The 17,649-nt window shown below is 37.8% G+C and overlaps 1 protein-coding gene across 1 annotated transcript in view; it reads right to left on the reverse strand.

Annotated features, from left to right (window-relative positions):
- Window positions 1–17,649, reverse strand: part of GALNTL6 (polypeptide N-acetylgalactosaminyltransferase like 6) — a 1,201,435-nt gene that overhangs the window by 134,873 nt on the left and 1,048,913 nt on the right. The gene's annotated exons all lie outside the window — the stretch shown is intronic.

Below are 17,649 nucleotides of genomic sequence, written 5' to 3' on the forward strand. Positions count from 1 at the left end.
GAAGGTACACATTTTAAAATATGTATAAACATATGAGACACAGCAACTGAAGGCCTGCTCTTGGTAATGTCTTTTTAGGCATTCCAACAACATCAACTTGAATTTGCGTGTTCTATATTTCAAAGGCTTTGTATGTGAAAATGGTATTTGGCCTGATTACTTCAGTTTAAGAGTATTTTTTAATGTGTAGCCTCTACGTGGCTAGGAAGATGGCAAGGCAGGAAAGGGGATTTATTATTCTACCCAGGAAAGTGAGCAGGATTAAGAAAAATAACACAAGGCATCTCATGCAATTTTTTATTTTGTTTGAAAGAAAAATCCTAGAACCAGATGTAACCTACTTTATCCCTCTCTCCAGCAGCCTAATCTTTTTCCATTTTCCATGCACCGAATTTCAGAGCGGAATTACAGCTGTAGCTGGATAAAATGAGGACTGTAACATGCACCGAGCGCAGTTCCCCCGTGAACTCGCCACCGGTGTAACTCCGCTTCTGCAGAGCTTGGGCATAAGTGACCAGAAATTCTCAATCCTATTCAAACTGAACCACAAATAGAATAGACCTCAAGTCAAACAAATATATTCTCATTTGATTGTGTAAAATAGGAGACCAAAGTGCATCAAAGTTTACACTGGGCAGAATGAACCTCAAAACTAGAATTCTCCTAGATCTGGAATTATAGATACTAGCAAGGGAAAGTCCTATGTTGCTTTTTTGTTTGTATGCATGTATTGTAATTCGTTGGAAACACAGCATCTTGTTTTTTTAATGAGTGTATTAAAAAATAAAAACCATGTAGTGTATGCTAGGTACATTTTATTTAGAATATCTAAATTCTAAAATTCTATTAATTTTAGATATAATAAAATAGATTCAAATGGATCCTTTTTGCCTTCATTGATGTTTTTACCAAGCTCCAAATAAATTAATGTTTCCTATCTTTATTGGTGTGAATGACTGGTAAGAAACCAACTTTTCATTTGTGTATGTATTTACTCACAGTTGTCCATTAATCTTTTAATTAGCTTTTAATTTTTAACAGCTTAATTGAAGTATAGTTGAGATACAGAATACTGCATGTATTTTAAGTACACAGTTTGATAAGTTTTGACTTAGACACCTGTGCAGCTATTACTACATTCAAGATTATGAACATATTAGCCTTCCTTCCAAATTTTCTTGTAATTCCTCCCTTCTGACCTTGTCATTCTTTTTGTCTAGGCCATCACCGATCTACTGTTACTATAGTTTAGTTTGCAGTTGCTAGAATCTAATATACATGTCATCATAAAATTTGTGTTCTCTTTCTGGGCCTGGCTTCTTTTATTCGGTATCATTATTTTTAGATTCACCTATGTTTAGCATGTATTAATAGTTCACCACTTTTTTTTTTTATTGCTGAGTATTATTCCATTTGCACAAATATACCACAGTTTGATTATTCATTCACTTACTGATCGACATCTGGGTTGTGTCCAGTTGTGAGCTGTTATAAACAAAGATGCTATGAATTTTGTTTACTAGTCTTTGTGTATAGGATATAGGCTTTCATTTCTCTCTGGAGGAGATGCCTAGGAGTGGAATAACTAGATCATATGGTGGGTATATTTAACTTTCAAAGAAACGGTCAAACACTTTTCCGAAGTGGTTGTACCCTTTTATATTCCCAACAGTAGTGTTTGAGTTCCAGTTGCTATGCCTTCTTACCGATGCTTCATATGGGCAGTCTTTGAAGTTCAGTATGATTGGGATATCATGGTATCTCAGTGTGGTTTGGTTTTGTTTTGCATTTCCATGGTGATTAATGCTGTTGAGCATATTTGTGTCCCTTCTCTCATCTGCCTTGTCAGTCTGCCTAGAGGTTTACCAATTTTATTGATCTGCTTAAAGAACCAGCTTTTGGTTGCATTGATTTTTCTCTGTTGTTTTCACTTATATTTTATTGATTTCTTTTTAGTTCTTATTGTTTTAATCTTTTACTTACTTTGTGTTTAATTATCTCTTCTTTTTCTCATTCCTTAAGGTAAAAGTTAACATCATTGACCTGAGAGCTTTTCTTTTTTCTAATATAGGTATTTAGTACTATAAATCTCACCTAAGTACTCATGTAGCAGAATCCCACAAAAAATCCCCCCCAAAAATATGCAGTGTTCTCATTTTCATTATGTTAAAAATACTTCCTAATTTCTCTTTTGTTTTCTTTCTTTGACCTATTTGTTATATACACATGTGTAATTTAGTTTCCAAATATTTCGGGATTTTTTGGTGTTTTTTTTTTTTTTGTTATTGATTCTAATTTAATTTCACTGTGGTCAGGTAAGATACTTTGTATGACTTGAATCCTTCCAAATTTATTCAGACTTTTTAATGGCTCAGAATATGGCCTATCTTGGTAAATGCTCCACGTGTATTTGACAAGGATGCATATTATGTTGCTGTTGAGTAGAGGGGTCTATACACATTTATTAGGTAAAGTTGGTTGGTAGTGTTATTCAAGTCGTGTATATTTTTACTGATTTTCTGTTTCCTTGTTCCATTAGTTATGGAGAGGGGGGTATTGCAATCTATGACTATAGTTTTGAATTTGTTTATTTCTTCACGATGTTCTATCAGTTTTTCGCTTCATGTATTTTGTAGCTCTGTTAATAAGGGCATAAATGTCTAAGATTTTTCTGTACTCTTGATGAGTTAACTTTAATCTTGTTATGAAGTGACTCTAATAATCTCTGCTAATATTCTTTGCTTTGACATCTATTTTGTCTTGATGTTAACACTTCAGCTTCCTTTAGATTTATACACTCTAAACACTAATATTTATTTATAACTCATATCTTTTTATTCTATTTTTAAAACTATTTGTGTCTTTATATTTAAGATTTTGTTGTCGTCGTTGTTGTTGGCAGCACACAATTGCACCTTGCTGTTTTACAATCTCTGTCTTCTAACTGGGCTATTTAGATCACTTAGTTTTTTTTTTTTTTTTAGATTATTTACTTTTAATATGATTATTCATGTGGTTAAGCTTAAATCTATCAGCTTCTTTGTTTTCTATTTGTCCCATTTATTATTTCCTTTTCCATCTTTTGATTCATTGAATATTTTTCATGATTCCACTCACTATCCTTTTTGACTTAACAAAAACTCTGTGTGATTTTTTTTTTACTTTGTGGTTGCTGTAGGGTTTATATCATATGTGTTTATTTTTGATCACGGTTTAGCTTTCAGCAATACTGTACCAGTGCACATATATGATAGAAATCTTTTGCTAGAATGCTTTTATGTCTCTTCCCTTAACCTTTGTACTCTGTTGTCATACATTTTACTTTCCCATATGCTATCAATCCCACATTACATCATTATTATTTTAAGTATTGTCTTTTAAAAAGATTTAAAAATAAACTTTCACATATATGAACTTATATTATGAATACCATTTTTGTTTCCTTAATTCTTTTGTATGGACCCATATTTCCAGCCTTGTATCTTTCTGCCTTGTACCTTTCTGCCTTGTATCTTTCTGCCTAAAAGACTTCCTTTAACATTTCTTGTAGTGGAGTTTGATCTTTTGCATTTATGAAAACATCTTGTCATCTGCATGTTTTAAATTTATTTTTGAGAGAGAGAGACAGAGCGAGAGCAGGGAAGGGGCAGAGAGACAGGGAGAGAGACAGAGACAGAGCACGAGGGGAGGGGCAGAGAGAGAAGGCAGCACAGAATCTGAAGCAGGCTCTGAATCTGAGCTGTCAGCACAGAACCCTACACGGGGCTCAAACTCCTGAACCATGGGATCATGACCTGAGCTGAAGTCTGACTCTTAAAAGACTGAAACATCCAGGTGCTCCTCATCTGCATTTTTAAAGATACTTTTGTTGGCTATAGAACACTAGGTTAACAGCTTTTTTTCTCTCAATCCTCTAAAGACGTTGCTCATTCTCTTCTCATTTGCATTGTTTTCTGTAAGAAATATGTTATTTTTATCTTTGTTTCTCTGTACACAATAAGTTGGTGTTTTGTGGGGCGTGTGGGCTTGTTTGTTTGCCTAAGAGCTTCTCTATGTCATAGGATTTGAACTATTTTATTATGACATGACACATGCTATAGCTATAGAGTTTTCTTGTCCTTGGGATTACTTGAGTTTCTTGGATCTGCATGTATAGTTTTCATGAAATATGGACAATTCTTGAGCACTATTTCCTCCAGTATTCTTTCTGTTCCTACTTTTTGTCCATATCTTCCAGAGACTCGAATTTTATACTTTGTTCATTTCCATAACTTCTCTTTTTGTGTTTCAATTTTGGATATTTCCTATTGCTATATCTTCCAGTTTATTAATTTTTGTGTAATGTCTAATTTGCTTGTAATCCCATCTAAAGCATTTTTAATCTTACACTTTTTTCCTCACCTTTAGGATTTTTATTTTGGTCTTTTTATACCTTACATGTCTCTGCTTAACTTTCTGAACATGTAGAATACTGTTATAATTACGGTCTTAATGTCCTGTCTGTTGACTCTCAGTTGTTAGTTTCCATTGACTGAATTATTTACTCATTATGGGACATATATTGGTACTTCTTTGCATGGCTGGTAATTTTTTCTTTGGGTTCTAAAACTTTTACATTTTGGGGTGTTGGGTATTTTGGTATTCTTTTAAACATTTTGTTCTTGGATGCAGTTACATTATTTGGAAATAGTTTAACCCTCTTGGGTTTTGTTCTTACAATTTATTAGGTAGGACTGGAGCAGTGCATAATCTAGGACAAATTATTCACTACTTTTAAGACAAGACCTTCTGTGTGCTCTACTGAATGTCCTACAAATTACCAAACTTTTCAGTCTGGATGGTGAAAACAGACACTATTCTCAGACTTCTGTTTGTTCTGGGCACTGTTATTTCTGACTCTTTTGAATGTTCTTTTGCCCAGTCTTGGGTAGTTCCTTCACACACATGTTCCTATCGTTACTCTGCTGAATGTTCAAAGGGTACAGATCTGTAGATCTCTAGAGCTCTCTGTGTAGCTCTCTTCTCATGGTGTTCTGCCCTTGACATTCTAGTTGGCCCATTTTCCCCAAATTCCCAGCTTTCTACCAACTTAGGCTGAGCCCTACCCGGGTTCGCCTTCCTTATACCATAACCTGAAAACTCTCCAGTTGGGAAGCAGGGGCAATCATAGACCTCCTTTTATTATTTTCCATCTCTCAGGGATCACTGTCCTTCACTGCCAGATTGAAAATTCTGTAATTTCAGTTCTGTAATTATAGTTCTGTAATTGAGCATCTTAAAAATCACTGTTTCATGTATTTTATGTCTGTTTAGGTGAACGGGTCAATCTAACCCATATTACTCTATCTTGTCCCACTGTGAAAATATGATTATCTATCCATTAATTTTTATTTTAAAACATTTAAAAATATTTATTTAATTATTTTGAATAGATAATACATTCACATATTTATAAACATTCTTGCTCCTACATCTATCTCCTGCCACTCTATTTTTCTCATCACAAACAACCACTATTATTTCCTGGATGTCCTTCCAGAGATATTTTATGCTCATCTAAGGAGGTACAACTATATCATTTTTTTCCTTCCTTTCCTATACAAATGATTGCACCCTACAAACAGTGTGCTTTTACTTAATTTTAAAAATTCACCTAATTTTTAAAAGTTAGCTAATACGTTTAATGATCATGCTATATTGAAAAGACCTTCCTTGGTCTATTTTTTAAACATCTGCCCATCATTCCATTGTGTGTATATATATATATATATATGTATATATATATATATTTCTGGAATTATATATCCTGGTTGGCTATAAAGAGTAGAAGTGTACAAATTTATTTACTTTCTCATGCCTGGAAGATAAAAGTTCACATTAAGTTGTGTCCTAACCTGAAGCTCTAGCTCACATTCCATACCAGCCCAAGGCCAATGATTTAAGACCTAATAAAATAAGAGGTAGAGAAAAGTAGCAATCCTACTGAGAAATTACAGATCCATCATAAAGTAGCATATTCCAGGCTACAGATAACACTCGCTAGGGACATGTCATTATTAGGACAGTATTTGGAGAGGAACTGTTGAAAAGTTTCGCAGGATAAATGATTTTAAAAAAGAAATGGAAAGAAAGGAGGTAAGGGATGGTTTTGACACTAAGAAAGATGGAATACGAAGGCCCTGTGGTAGGAGGGAGCATAATAATAAGAAATGGAAGAAGGCCAGTCCTGCTGAGCTGGAGCATGGGGGGAGGATACACACAGAGTACCCAGTGCCTACACAGAGTAGGTGCTAAAAATTCCCACATAGTAGTGAAACACAAGAAATTATTGATAAATAAATCAGTATTTGTCCTTCCTCTCTGATCACCACAACCCTTCTCATTTCAAGCCCAGAGCAAGCCAGGACAGCAGCCTTGGTGCTCTGGGGGCTTGGAAAGAGGCAGCTGCTAAAAGATAAGAGCCCTTGTATTTTTAAGAGAATCTAAGCAGCCTGAAGAGATCCCAGAGAGGGAAGTGGGAGGCAGAATCTGTCAAGTCCTGCAGTGACAGAGGCAACCTCCTGCACTGTGAAGGTGCCTTGGGAGATGACAAGACCTCCAGGGTGGAACACATTTGGCAGTTATACCCCATGAGCTGGGATTTGCACGAAATTAGCAGAACTGCTGATTTGAAGGAACCAAGTGGCTTGGGCCGTTTGGATCTTGGTGGCAAACCTGTGAATGGACAGTTATGTCAGAAGGACGACTCTGACAATTTGGCTTAAATAAGATTCTAGAACCATTGCCCTCCCTGAAAACAGGGGAACTTACATGAGAAGAGAGAATGAATTTTCTACTAGTTTTGTGAAGGGGACGCAAAGTGGGAGTTACATGGCTCTGAGGAAAATGTAGTATTGTAATCTATTACGTTCCAGTGAGTTTGTGGACGGGAACTCATATGCCACCATGCAAATATGAGTTAACTAATGGGAGATGTTGCGCTGAGGTCAAGAAAGTTGTGCTCCTCACAGATTAAAGGTAAAATATTTTCATGTGTCAACATTATTTTCTCCTGTGAAGAAATGAAGAAGGGAAGTTCATTATTTTCAGCATGTTCTTATGCTTTCTGTTTTCCATGTTAAATATAGTGCTAATTACTTGAAACTCTCCCCACTGGTCCTGTTTCTCACAATTTTTCATTGGTTTATCTTCACGTTCCTTGATTTTTTTTAATGTTTATTTATTTTTGAGAGAGAGACAGGGCACGAGCAGGGGAGGAGCAGAGAGAGAGGGAGACACAGAATCCGAAGCAGGCTCCAGGCTCCGAGCTGTCAGCACAGAGCCCGACGCGGGGCTCGAAACCACGAACCACGAGATCATGACCTGAGCCGAAGTCTGACGTTTAACCGACTGAGCCACCCAGGTGCCCCTCACGTTCCTTGATTTCTTACAAAATATTCATACTGGTTTTGTTCCCCTCATATGTTAACACACTGTAGACCTGTTCTAACGTGGTTTTATCTCATGCAACTTTTAACATATTAATGTACTTACTTTATGAGTGTTACTCATAAATCAGGTCTTAAGTTTTGCTATTAAAAACCACACCTGTCGGGTGCTTGGGTGGCTTAGTTGATTAAGCTTTTGGCTTCTGATTTCGGCTCAGGTCATGATCTCACGGTTTGTGACTTCAAGACCTGTCTTGGGCTCTGCCCTGGCAGTGCAGAGCGTGCTTGGGATTCTCTTTCTCTCTCTCTCTGTCTCTCTCTCTGCCCCTTCCCCGGGCCTGTGAATGCTCTCTCTCTCTCTTAAATAAGTAAACTTAAAACAAAAAACACAGAAACATCTTTTGAAATTAACATAATCATGAAGGAACATGTTCCTGTTGCACATTCTTTATTCTTCAGGTTATGAAAATATAACTTTTGCATGCTTAATAGAAATCAATTTTCTATTTTATGTTAAGGCTATTGAACCAGATAATAGGTATGTTTCCTTTTTTACCTATGGTAGACTAGTTTACTTTTCTACATCCATTTTTGTATTCCAAAATTTGCTGAGTTTAAATTTATGAGGCTATAATCTAAAAGTATACTCGAACCATTCTTTATTTGGCACAAATGAAAAAAATCTCCATGTTTTCACTTGCAAATGCATATTTCCAAGTGTACAGTTGGTTGTTTTCACTAAACCAGGATGTGGTTCTTAATGCTTGTGGCCTCACTCTGATTCTCACTGCATTCTAAAGAGTTGTTGATGTTCCTGTTATTCTCCATTTCACATGTTGACTCTTTCCCCATATGTGAAAAATGTGGTAGAGTTTTAATACACTTTTTACATATTTGTTGCCCACTTTCTCCTATTTTCAGACAAAGAGGGTTATTTTGAATTTTAATACATCTCATGTATCCTTTGGGGGTCTACTAATAAAAAAAACCCCATTACATTGAAAGATAAACATGCATAAAAAGTTATTTTTAAAATTCACTAACAATTAAAACTTAGGTCCAGAAATCAAAAGGAGTTCTTCCATTTGGCCTCAGAAAATAAACTGGCTCTCAATTTCCATTCATTTCCATGGCTGCAGTGAGAATTCTGGACATGTGGGTTGCAGTCTGAATTTGATCAGAAATGAAATGGCACAATTTCCCTCTGGACCCAATCAAGCCAAGTCAATCAGCATAGAGATGAACCACATAATTTTCAATTATGTAACTCAAAATTTTTAGCTGGCCCATGACTCAACAATTACAGAACAATTACAGCTGAAATATAATTATTTTCAGCTCGAATTTAGTTGTTGAGTAAAACAATATTGCAGATTAAAACAATTTTTTTCTAACAATTTTTTCTTTTAAGTATTAAATCACTGCTTAATTAGGATTTTGAAAAGAGTCATTAAATAACTACTGACAAATTCATCTGTATAACGTATCTTTAAAAACTTACTTTTTTGGTATAATTTCCTTACCTTTATTTGCGTAATGGGGACCATAAGGATGAGGGAGGAATGTCACCTTTCTGTTACACAGGGAGGTGGTCAGTCTAGGGACAAAAAATGAAGTAGGTCCTGGGCTGGGAGAAAGAGGTCCTCTTGGAAACAGCTGGATGCAGAAATGGAAGGAATATTTGATTCCAGTCATAGAAAGCTATGTTTTCTCCTAACTCATGCACCTTGGGACTATGTATGTATAATGGCAGAAATAGCTCTGATATGTGCAAAGCTGAAAGAATTGTGTAAGCAAAGAAGTTTAACATTTGGTGCCCAGGCCTATGCTAGTAGAGTGCCATAAGCTGAAGTTTCCTCTCTGTACTCTGCTGTCTGAGGAAGTCCTCTGTGACTGCCTCTATGCCTTAGCATCGTTGCATTTCTTACTGCTTCCATTAGGCTGAGCTAGACTTCAGGACTTAAAAAATTTTTTTTTTTTCTTTGAACAGGAACAAATGGCAGCAGCAGCAAAAAAAGCAACAGAGATTTTCTGCTTTATTTCTGAGAGGCAGTAGTTATTTGGACTGTATCTTAGGAACGAGGAGCTCTTTTTCTTACCAAGTAGAAGATAGACTCCGAAAGTAACGCAACACGCAAAATGAGGATTGGTTAAATTTGAATACTAAATGGCCTTATGCTGAACTGTATGGATCATGGGTTCTTGTACCCATGCCCTTGTGTGGTACACTGCCATTGACTTAGTCGGCCATGTGACTTGGTTTAGCTAACATCAACAAATGAGGTGCAAGCAGAGGCCTTGTCCACTGGGGCTTGGCCTCTTTCCTACAAGATGAGTTGTTCATCCCTCTTAGGTGAGACCAGCAGAAGAACCATTTAGTGGAGCTTAATCTCAATTTCTGAACTTCAGCATTGTGACTAAACAAAATGTTTGCTGTTTTAAGTCACTAAGTTCTGGGATGGTTTGTTAAGTAACTGATAACAGATCTCATCTTGAATTTCAAGCTCTAAAAGAGGACATATTTGCATTTCTATTAAGCTGCTGGTAATGATAATAACCCTTCATAGACACAGGATTTTGGTTAATTTTCTAATTTCTAAGGTTTAACATAGGCTTATTTTTTGGATTTTTTTTCAAGTTATCTCCACTAGCGCCCTAGGGTATATTATAATACATAACGGGATTTCAGAGCTGCTCATAATGACAGCAGAAGACTTTGCTCAAAAAAATTCTGTATTTCTAGATTTACAAATGCAAGTGTTAGTGTTTAGGAAAGCATTAGTAGAAAAGGGATAAGGGCCAACTAGTTACCCAAGAGCAGGTGGCAGAATTATGACTTTTTCAGCTTTTTGGATAAAATGAGGAAAACAAAATTATAAATCATAGTACAAATTTTGTACTATTTTGTGCCACGATCTATAATTTTGTTTTTATCACAAACATAAACACATATAATACAACATAATGGTTTAAAAGGTTTTTATAAAATTGAATATACTTTGGCTGCTTTCTTTATATTTAGGATAGTAGTCTCCCCTGTGGAAGGATATAAAGTTGATGAAAAAAGAAATCTTGTGTATGTCAGTACAAATTATATAGGCCATTAAACTGGCCTATAGCCTTAAAAAGAGTGTGATGGTCTGTCTTTGGTGTTCCAATTAAGTTGGTAGTTCTGAAGTTGTTCAAAATACTGCTGCCTCTGTATCTTCAGCGTTGTCACTGATCTAACAAGATGAAATGGAAACTCTGGATGTCAAAAGGCTACATCAACAACTGTCTCTCTGGGTATAGCAAGAGAATGGCTAAATATTTTTATAGTCTTAGTTTTATGTGACCAAGGTGCTGTGTCCCTCAGCTACTCTTCTGTGACCCAAAGTGGTGCGTGCATGTGTGTGTGTGTGTGTGTGTGTGTGTGTGTGTGTGTGTTTATGTAGGTCAAATGGAAAACCTCCAAGAATGGGTACCAGAGTGATTGGTCCAAAATACCATTCTTCACTCCTACAGTGAACGGGTGGATGGATTCACCTGTGTGGGGACAGCTGCTATTTCCTAGTCATCCTATCCTTGAAATAGGTGCGCACTAAATGATATACTGGGACCACCTGCACCCTACTCCTCAAAATGCAGAATACACCCAGGGAAATCTCTTCAAAGGTGTCTGGGGACAAATAAAGTGTAAATGTTATGGCTTATTTTCTTAAGTCACTTCCTGCCCACTTCTCTCTTTGAACAATGTGGTGGATTGGAGACTTGGCTCAAGGTACAATTTTGGATTTTTATATACCAGAATTATGTCCTTAGTATACTTACCCTGCAATTCTTATTGGATTCATTCATTTCTAATTTCTAAATGGTCACAAGTTTAATCATGGTCTCATATTACATACCAGTATAATGACCATGGTGATTGTTTTAGTTATTAATTGTCTCCTTATGTGATCTAAACAGCTCAAGCCTTCCCTTCCTGAAAGGACAAATGAGGTCATATTAACACTAATAATCAGACTATAGTGGTCTTCAAAAAGTCTTTGGGTCCATCTGGCTGACAGAGGGTTTTAGTCTCCTGCCTACCAGGTTTTCCTGGTTTGCTAGGAGTCTCTGGGGATGTCAACTGTGTGCTTAGGAGCAAGTCTGCCTTTGGTTTTTCTACTCCAGTGCATTGGGTCACTTTGCTGTTGTGCTTGTTGCCAGCCCCATCCATAGGGAAGATCCTCTACTGGTGTGGTCATGCTCTGCTGGTGGCTCCTTTATTTTATTTTATTTTTAAAATTTTTTTAATGTTTATTTATTTTTGAGAGACAGAGCACAAGTGGGGGAGGGGCAGAGAGAGAGGGAGACACAGAATCCAAAGCAGGTTTCAGGCTCTGAGCTGTCAGCTGAGCTGATGTGGGGCTCGAACCCACAAGCTGTGAGATCATGACCTGAGCCTAAGTCAGACACTTAACTGACTGAGCCACCCAGTGGTTCCTTTAAATGAAGCTGCCTGGGGAAAGATTACCCTGGAACCTAGGCCTTGTGCCATGTATCCTAACCTGTCCTTGAGATCCAAAGCCACCCAGTTCATGCTCAGAGCTTCACGAAGTGTCTGGACAGCACAACTCTTTCTGCTTCTGAAATTAACCTTGCTCTCCACAGGTGTTGCTGAGCAGTGTCTCAGGCTAGATGGGGGCAGATGCCAATCCAACGTCTCAAGACTTTCTCGATTGCCTTTTCACTCCTCTCTGGCTCTCAAACTCTTCTGCTATGGTTCGAATGTTTGTATCCCCCACAAAATTCATGTGTCGAAACCAAACCCCCAAGGTGATGGTGTTAGGAGGTAGGACCTATGAAAGGTGCTTAGGTCAAGGAGGCAGAGTCTTCATGAATGGGATTAGTAGTGTTCTTATAAAAGACGTCAGAGAAAGCTCCCTCAACCCTTCCACCGTGTGAGGACACGGTGAGCAATTGGCAGCCTGCAACCTGGAAGACAGCCTTCACTAGAACCCAACCATGCTGGCAGCCTAATCTTGGACTTCCAGCCTCCAGAGCTGTGAGAACTAAGTTTCTTTTGTTTATAAGCCACTCAGTCTGTGGTCTTTTGTTACAGCAGCCCAAATGGATTAAGACATCTTTTCTCCTTCTTTAGCTCCAAAAACCATCACCATGGGGCACCTGGGTGGCTCAGTTGGTTGAGTGTCAGACTCTTGATTCCAGCTCAGGCCGTGATCCCAGGTTGATGGGATTGGGCCCCGTGTCAGGCTCCATGCTGAGCATAGAGACTACTTAAGATTGTCTCTCTTCCTCTCTCCCTCTGTCTCTTCCCTGCTCATGCAAGTGTGCTGACTGTAAAGTAAATGAATAAATAAATAAATAAATAGCCCCTCCAACCGCACACCTACTGTATTGACTGCCAAAGAGCACAGTCTGTTTCTGAACCCATTTGGGCTCAGCAAAGGTGCTCTGCTTCTCTTATATAAAACACAGATCAGATTTCATAACACTTAATAAAATGATCAGATTAACATAACATTTATAACACCAAAGTCCCGCTGTGTTTTGCATTGTTTGTCTTCCAACATGACCTCCGCCCTTTCCTAAAATCCATATTTTGGCATAGATGTGCTCTGAGATCCTCACACAATGTTGATGAGTGCACATCACTTAAGTTCCTCATCTCATCTCTGTTATAATCTACCAGGGTCCATATTACCTTATACTCTGCCATTCACCATTGGAATGATCCCTTCATTGCTCTCCCTGCCTCGTCCAGGCTTTTACACTCCCATCAACACCAACATCAGAAGGAACTCAATAATAATATGAAATGGCAGAGCAAATGACTTATTTCATCAGCAATGGAGACTATTCAGAGCTAAAAATCCCAAGTGCAGAGTGGGGAGACTTTCTTCTTGTATACAAATATAACTTTTCATTCAAGGGATAAATGCTAGTTATTAAAATCCAAGCATGGATGAAGCTGCAGGAAAGCTTTTTTTCTGCTTCATTGATTTAATGAACATTTGACAGGTTTGTTTTTTTTTTATGAAAACATTACCCCTTTATCTTAGTAAGGAATGCAAAATATGCTTTTTCTCTTAGGCACTGACTGCAGCTTAAAGTCAGGTTTGCTTTGATTTCCTATCATTATATCAAACTAAAACTTGCTGTAATGGCATGGATTTTTAATACCTCATCTCAAAACTTTACCTTTTTTTTTTTTTTTTTTTTTTTAATTTTTTTTTTCAACGTTTATTTATTTTTGGGACAGAGAGAGACAGAGCATGAACGGGGGAGGGACAGAGAGAGAGGGAGACACAGAATCGGAAACAGGCTCCAGGCTCTGAGCCATCAGCCCAGAGCCTGACGCGGGGCTCGAACTCACGGACCGTGAGATCGTGACCTGGCTGAAGTCGGACGCTTAACCGACTGCGCCACCCAGGCGCCCCTCAAAACTTTACCTTTTAATAAATTAACATGTACCCTCTGATTAATGACCACCTTAATTCCTTAAAAACAAAACAGAGAAAACAAACAAACAAACAAACAAAAACCCAGGGACTGAGGTGAATGGGTGTTAAGCAAAAAGGTTATAACTATAATTTATACAAAATCTGGATAAAAAATATCATCTTATTTTCCCCTTTAGGTCAAGCTATCAACAAAGAAGTTTCATCCAACTGCATATGGCAGGAGAGAAAAAGAACACCCTCGCCTGCTCTGTATCTGTTCCCATTTCTTCCTCTCACACTTTATGGCAGTTTTCAAACATGTACATAAGTTCTTAGATCTTCTTCCCATTGGGAAGTGGGGTATATGTCTCTGTCCTTGAATCTGGTTAAGATTATGACTGCTGTATGGCAAAATTGATACCCAGTGACTTCCAAGTGGTCTATGAGAGACCACCTTGCTTTTATCATGTTCATTGGAATAATTTGATCTTGGAGCTCTCAGTTACCATGTGGGAATTCAGCCTATGCTGAAGTCACCAGACTAGAAGGAAGCGCAGGTCACATAGAGAAGCCACGTGGAGGTATTTTGATCCCTTTCTTGCTTAAGCAAGTTTGAAATATCCTTTGATTTTGACAAATACTCTCTTTCCTAACTTCTAAGATGTGTTTTTGGAATAGATATTTTAAAAAATTATGCTCATTTCTCAAATTAACAATTTTTCAAAATAGCAAGAGATTAATTCCTTTTTTTCTTTTCAAATTTTTATTTAAATTCTAGTTAGTTAACATATAGTGCAATATTGGTTTCAAGAGTAGAAATTCAGTGATTCATCACTTACATACAACACTCAGTGCTAATCACAAGTGCTCTCCTTAGTACCCATCACCCATCTAGCCCATCCCCCACTCACCTCCCAAGAAATTAATTCTTAGCATCAAATCTATGCCTTATTAGCTATTGCTATGTAACAAACCTCCTCAAAACTTGGTGATATAAATCATGTAATAGTTGGGACATATTTACGTTAACAATTTGTTGTTTTTCTGAATTTTGAATTTAGCCAAGCATTCTGTATTTTATCTAGCAATCCTAAGATATAGAAAGATTCTTTCTTACAATGTTCCTATGTCAATACCAGGAAAGGAATTTGATTCTCTTTGCTTAGACCAAGCACCTGCCCTTTGCATAGAACGAAGCAGGATATAGCTCACCTTTGTGGCCAACATGGCAGGGTTTATTATCAGATGAAGGGAATATGGGAAATTTTTCTGGGTTTCCACAATCTACTACACACTTACTAGTGTTTCACTTGCACCTCAATCACTGGAAAAATAAAAACAGAATTGTGGGCTTAGATAACTATTGCACTGATGGGGGCCAATCCTTTATAGTTTCAGAGACGTAGATGATTATCGACACTGGCTCTTGTAACATCAATTTTATAGAATGTTTTCTTAGTTCAGGCTGCTATCACAAAGTAGTATAAACTAGGTGGCTTACAAACAACAGAAGATTATTTCTCATGGTACCAGAGGCAGAGGAGTCTGAGATCAGGATGCCAGTGTGGTAGGGTTCTAGTGAGGACTCTTTTCCTGATTGCAGAATTCCTATCTCTCATATCCTCACAGCAGAAAGAGGGCTGGAGAGTTCTCTGGGGACTTAAAAAAATAAGAACACTAATCCCATTTCTCAAGGTTCTGCCTTCATGATCTAATTGTGTCCCAGAGGCCCCACCTCCTAAAACCAGGGGAGTTAGGATTTCAACATATGAAATTGTGGGGGGACACAGTTAGTCCACAACAGATATTGACTTGCCAGGGGATTTTTTCATCAGCTACCTAATAGATGGCCAAGGAGGGTGCTGAAATTGTCTATTCATTTGCAATTCAATGCAACAATTACTGAGAACCTAAATTCAAGGTACTAAATACAGGTTGCAGAAATGAGTAGTAGCCTTTCTGCCCCTGTCGAGTGCAGAGTTAGTGGGGCAAACACAGAATCAACACTATGTGGTGTGAGAAATGGGTGAGGTATGTGCAGCACCTTATGGTATTTTCAGAGGGTTCCTCACATCACCTGGGTGTGGCAGTGGGATGAGTGGGGTTAGTCAGGAGAAGGAAGAACAAATGCATACAGGGAAGAATAGCATGATGTGTTTCTAGGTTGTGTGTGTGTGTGTGTGTGTGTGTGTGTGTGTGTGTTTTAGAGAGAGAGAGACTGTAAGCAGGGGAGAGGAAGAAGGAGAGAGAGAGAGAGAGAGAGAGAGAGAGAGAGAGAATCTCAAACAGGCTACACGCTCAGACGCTCAGTGCAGAACCTAACCCAGGCTTGATCTCACAACCCTGAGATGATGATCTGAGCCATAATCAAGAGTAGAACACTTAACCCACTGAGCCACCCACTTCTGGGGAGGTTTTGAGAATGTGGTGTGTGGGACATGTATTGGTGTGCATAAAAACCAGCACCTGGTTAAAGCTGAACAATAAAGTACAAGGCAAAGTGTTATGGGGGGGGGCAGTGAGGCTAGAGAAGTTTGTAGGGATCAGCTTGTCGAGGGCCTTGCAAACCATATTATGGAGCATGAATTTGATGTGGAACTTTCTGTTCTTATTCTTTGCTAGGTCACAGAGAATGATAAAAGCTACCATTTTCCTCTGAATAAATGCACATCCACCCAAAATTATGCATAGAGATTCAAGGGAATTAGAGATGTTTGGAGGGCCAAACCAAGGTTTATGAATTCCAGGTTTATAATCTTAGAATGTAAGTGATTGGATACCACCAAAGACTCTTAACCATGGGAATATCGCATTTAGATTTCATTTAAATTTTTTTAGATTTTACATTTTTAAGTAATCTCTACACCCAACGTGGGGATGGAACTCAGAACCCTGAGGTCAACAGTCGCATGCTCCACCAACTGAGCCAGCCAGGCAGCCCCGCATCTCCACCTTTTTTTTTTTTTTTAAGATTTTATTTTTTAAAGGATTTTTTTTGACTACTCTGATAGCAGTGTTGACAGTGGATTTGACTGGGGCATTAAAATTTACCTGTGGTTCCCAGGGAAGAGGATTAGGGGAACATTGGGGTTCCTGTCTTTTTAGACATCTGATGATGATAAAAGGAAAGATCACCTAGACCTGATACTTCAGAGCACGTACCGGTGGCAGACAGTTGGGGACGGCAGCTGGCCATGTGACTGCCGAGGAAGTAATTGTGCCAATGATGTGGAAACAATGATGGATGGGATAAATATTTAAGAGGTAACATTGGCAGGATATGGTGACTGAATGATGTTGGAAAAGGATGGGATGGGTAAGTAACCAGTTACCAGGTAAAAGAGGAAGTGCAGATTTAGCAGAAAAATTAAAAGATCAAGCTAACATTACTGTTTTGGACCAAAAAGTAAGATCTGACTACAGAGAAGTAAGACATCATTTCTTAACTCTTGAACAAACTCTGAAAGCAACCTGGGAAATGAGTTCTGAAAGTGTTTCTTGGAGTTACTCTTTGAAATGATCTCCTGAGGCCAACAGTGTGCTATTCTTTCTTTCAGGATGACTTATTTAGGTGAATATTTCTTCATTTTTCTTTCTTTAAGATGTTACAACATTGTAGTCTATCCTTGCATTGGAGGGAAAAGATTGGGATTTAAGAATGTATTTAGATATCACCGTTAAAATAAAAAATGCTTAAAATAATTGAGATAAACAGAAGGCAATTATAATAGACTCTTACAAATCTGTACTAATTGAGGGGAAGGTCAATCAGAATTCATTAAAAATCAAAAGTG

Source organism: Panthera leo, chromosome B1, assembly GCF_018350215.1.
Source record: "Panthera leo isolate Ple1 chromosome B1, P.leo_Ple1_pat1.1, whole genome shotgun sequence".
Classification (NCBI taxonomy): Eukaryota; Metazoa; Chordata; class Mammalia; order Carnivora; family Felidae; genus Panthera; species Panthera leo.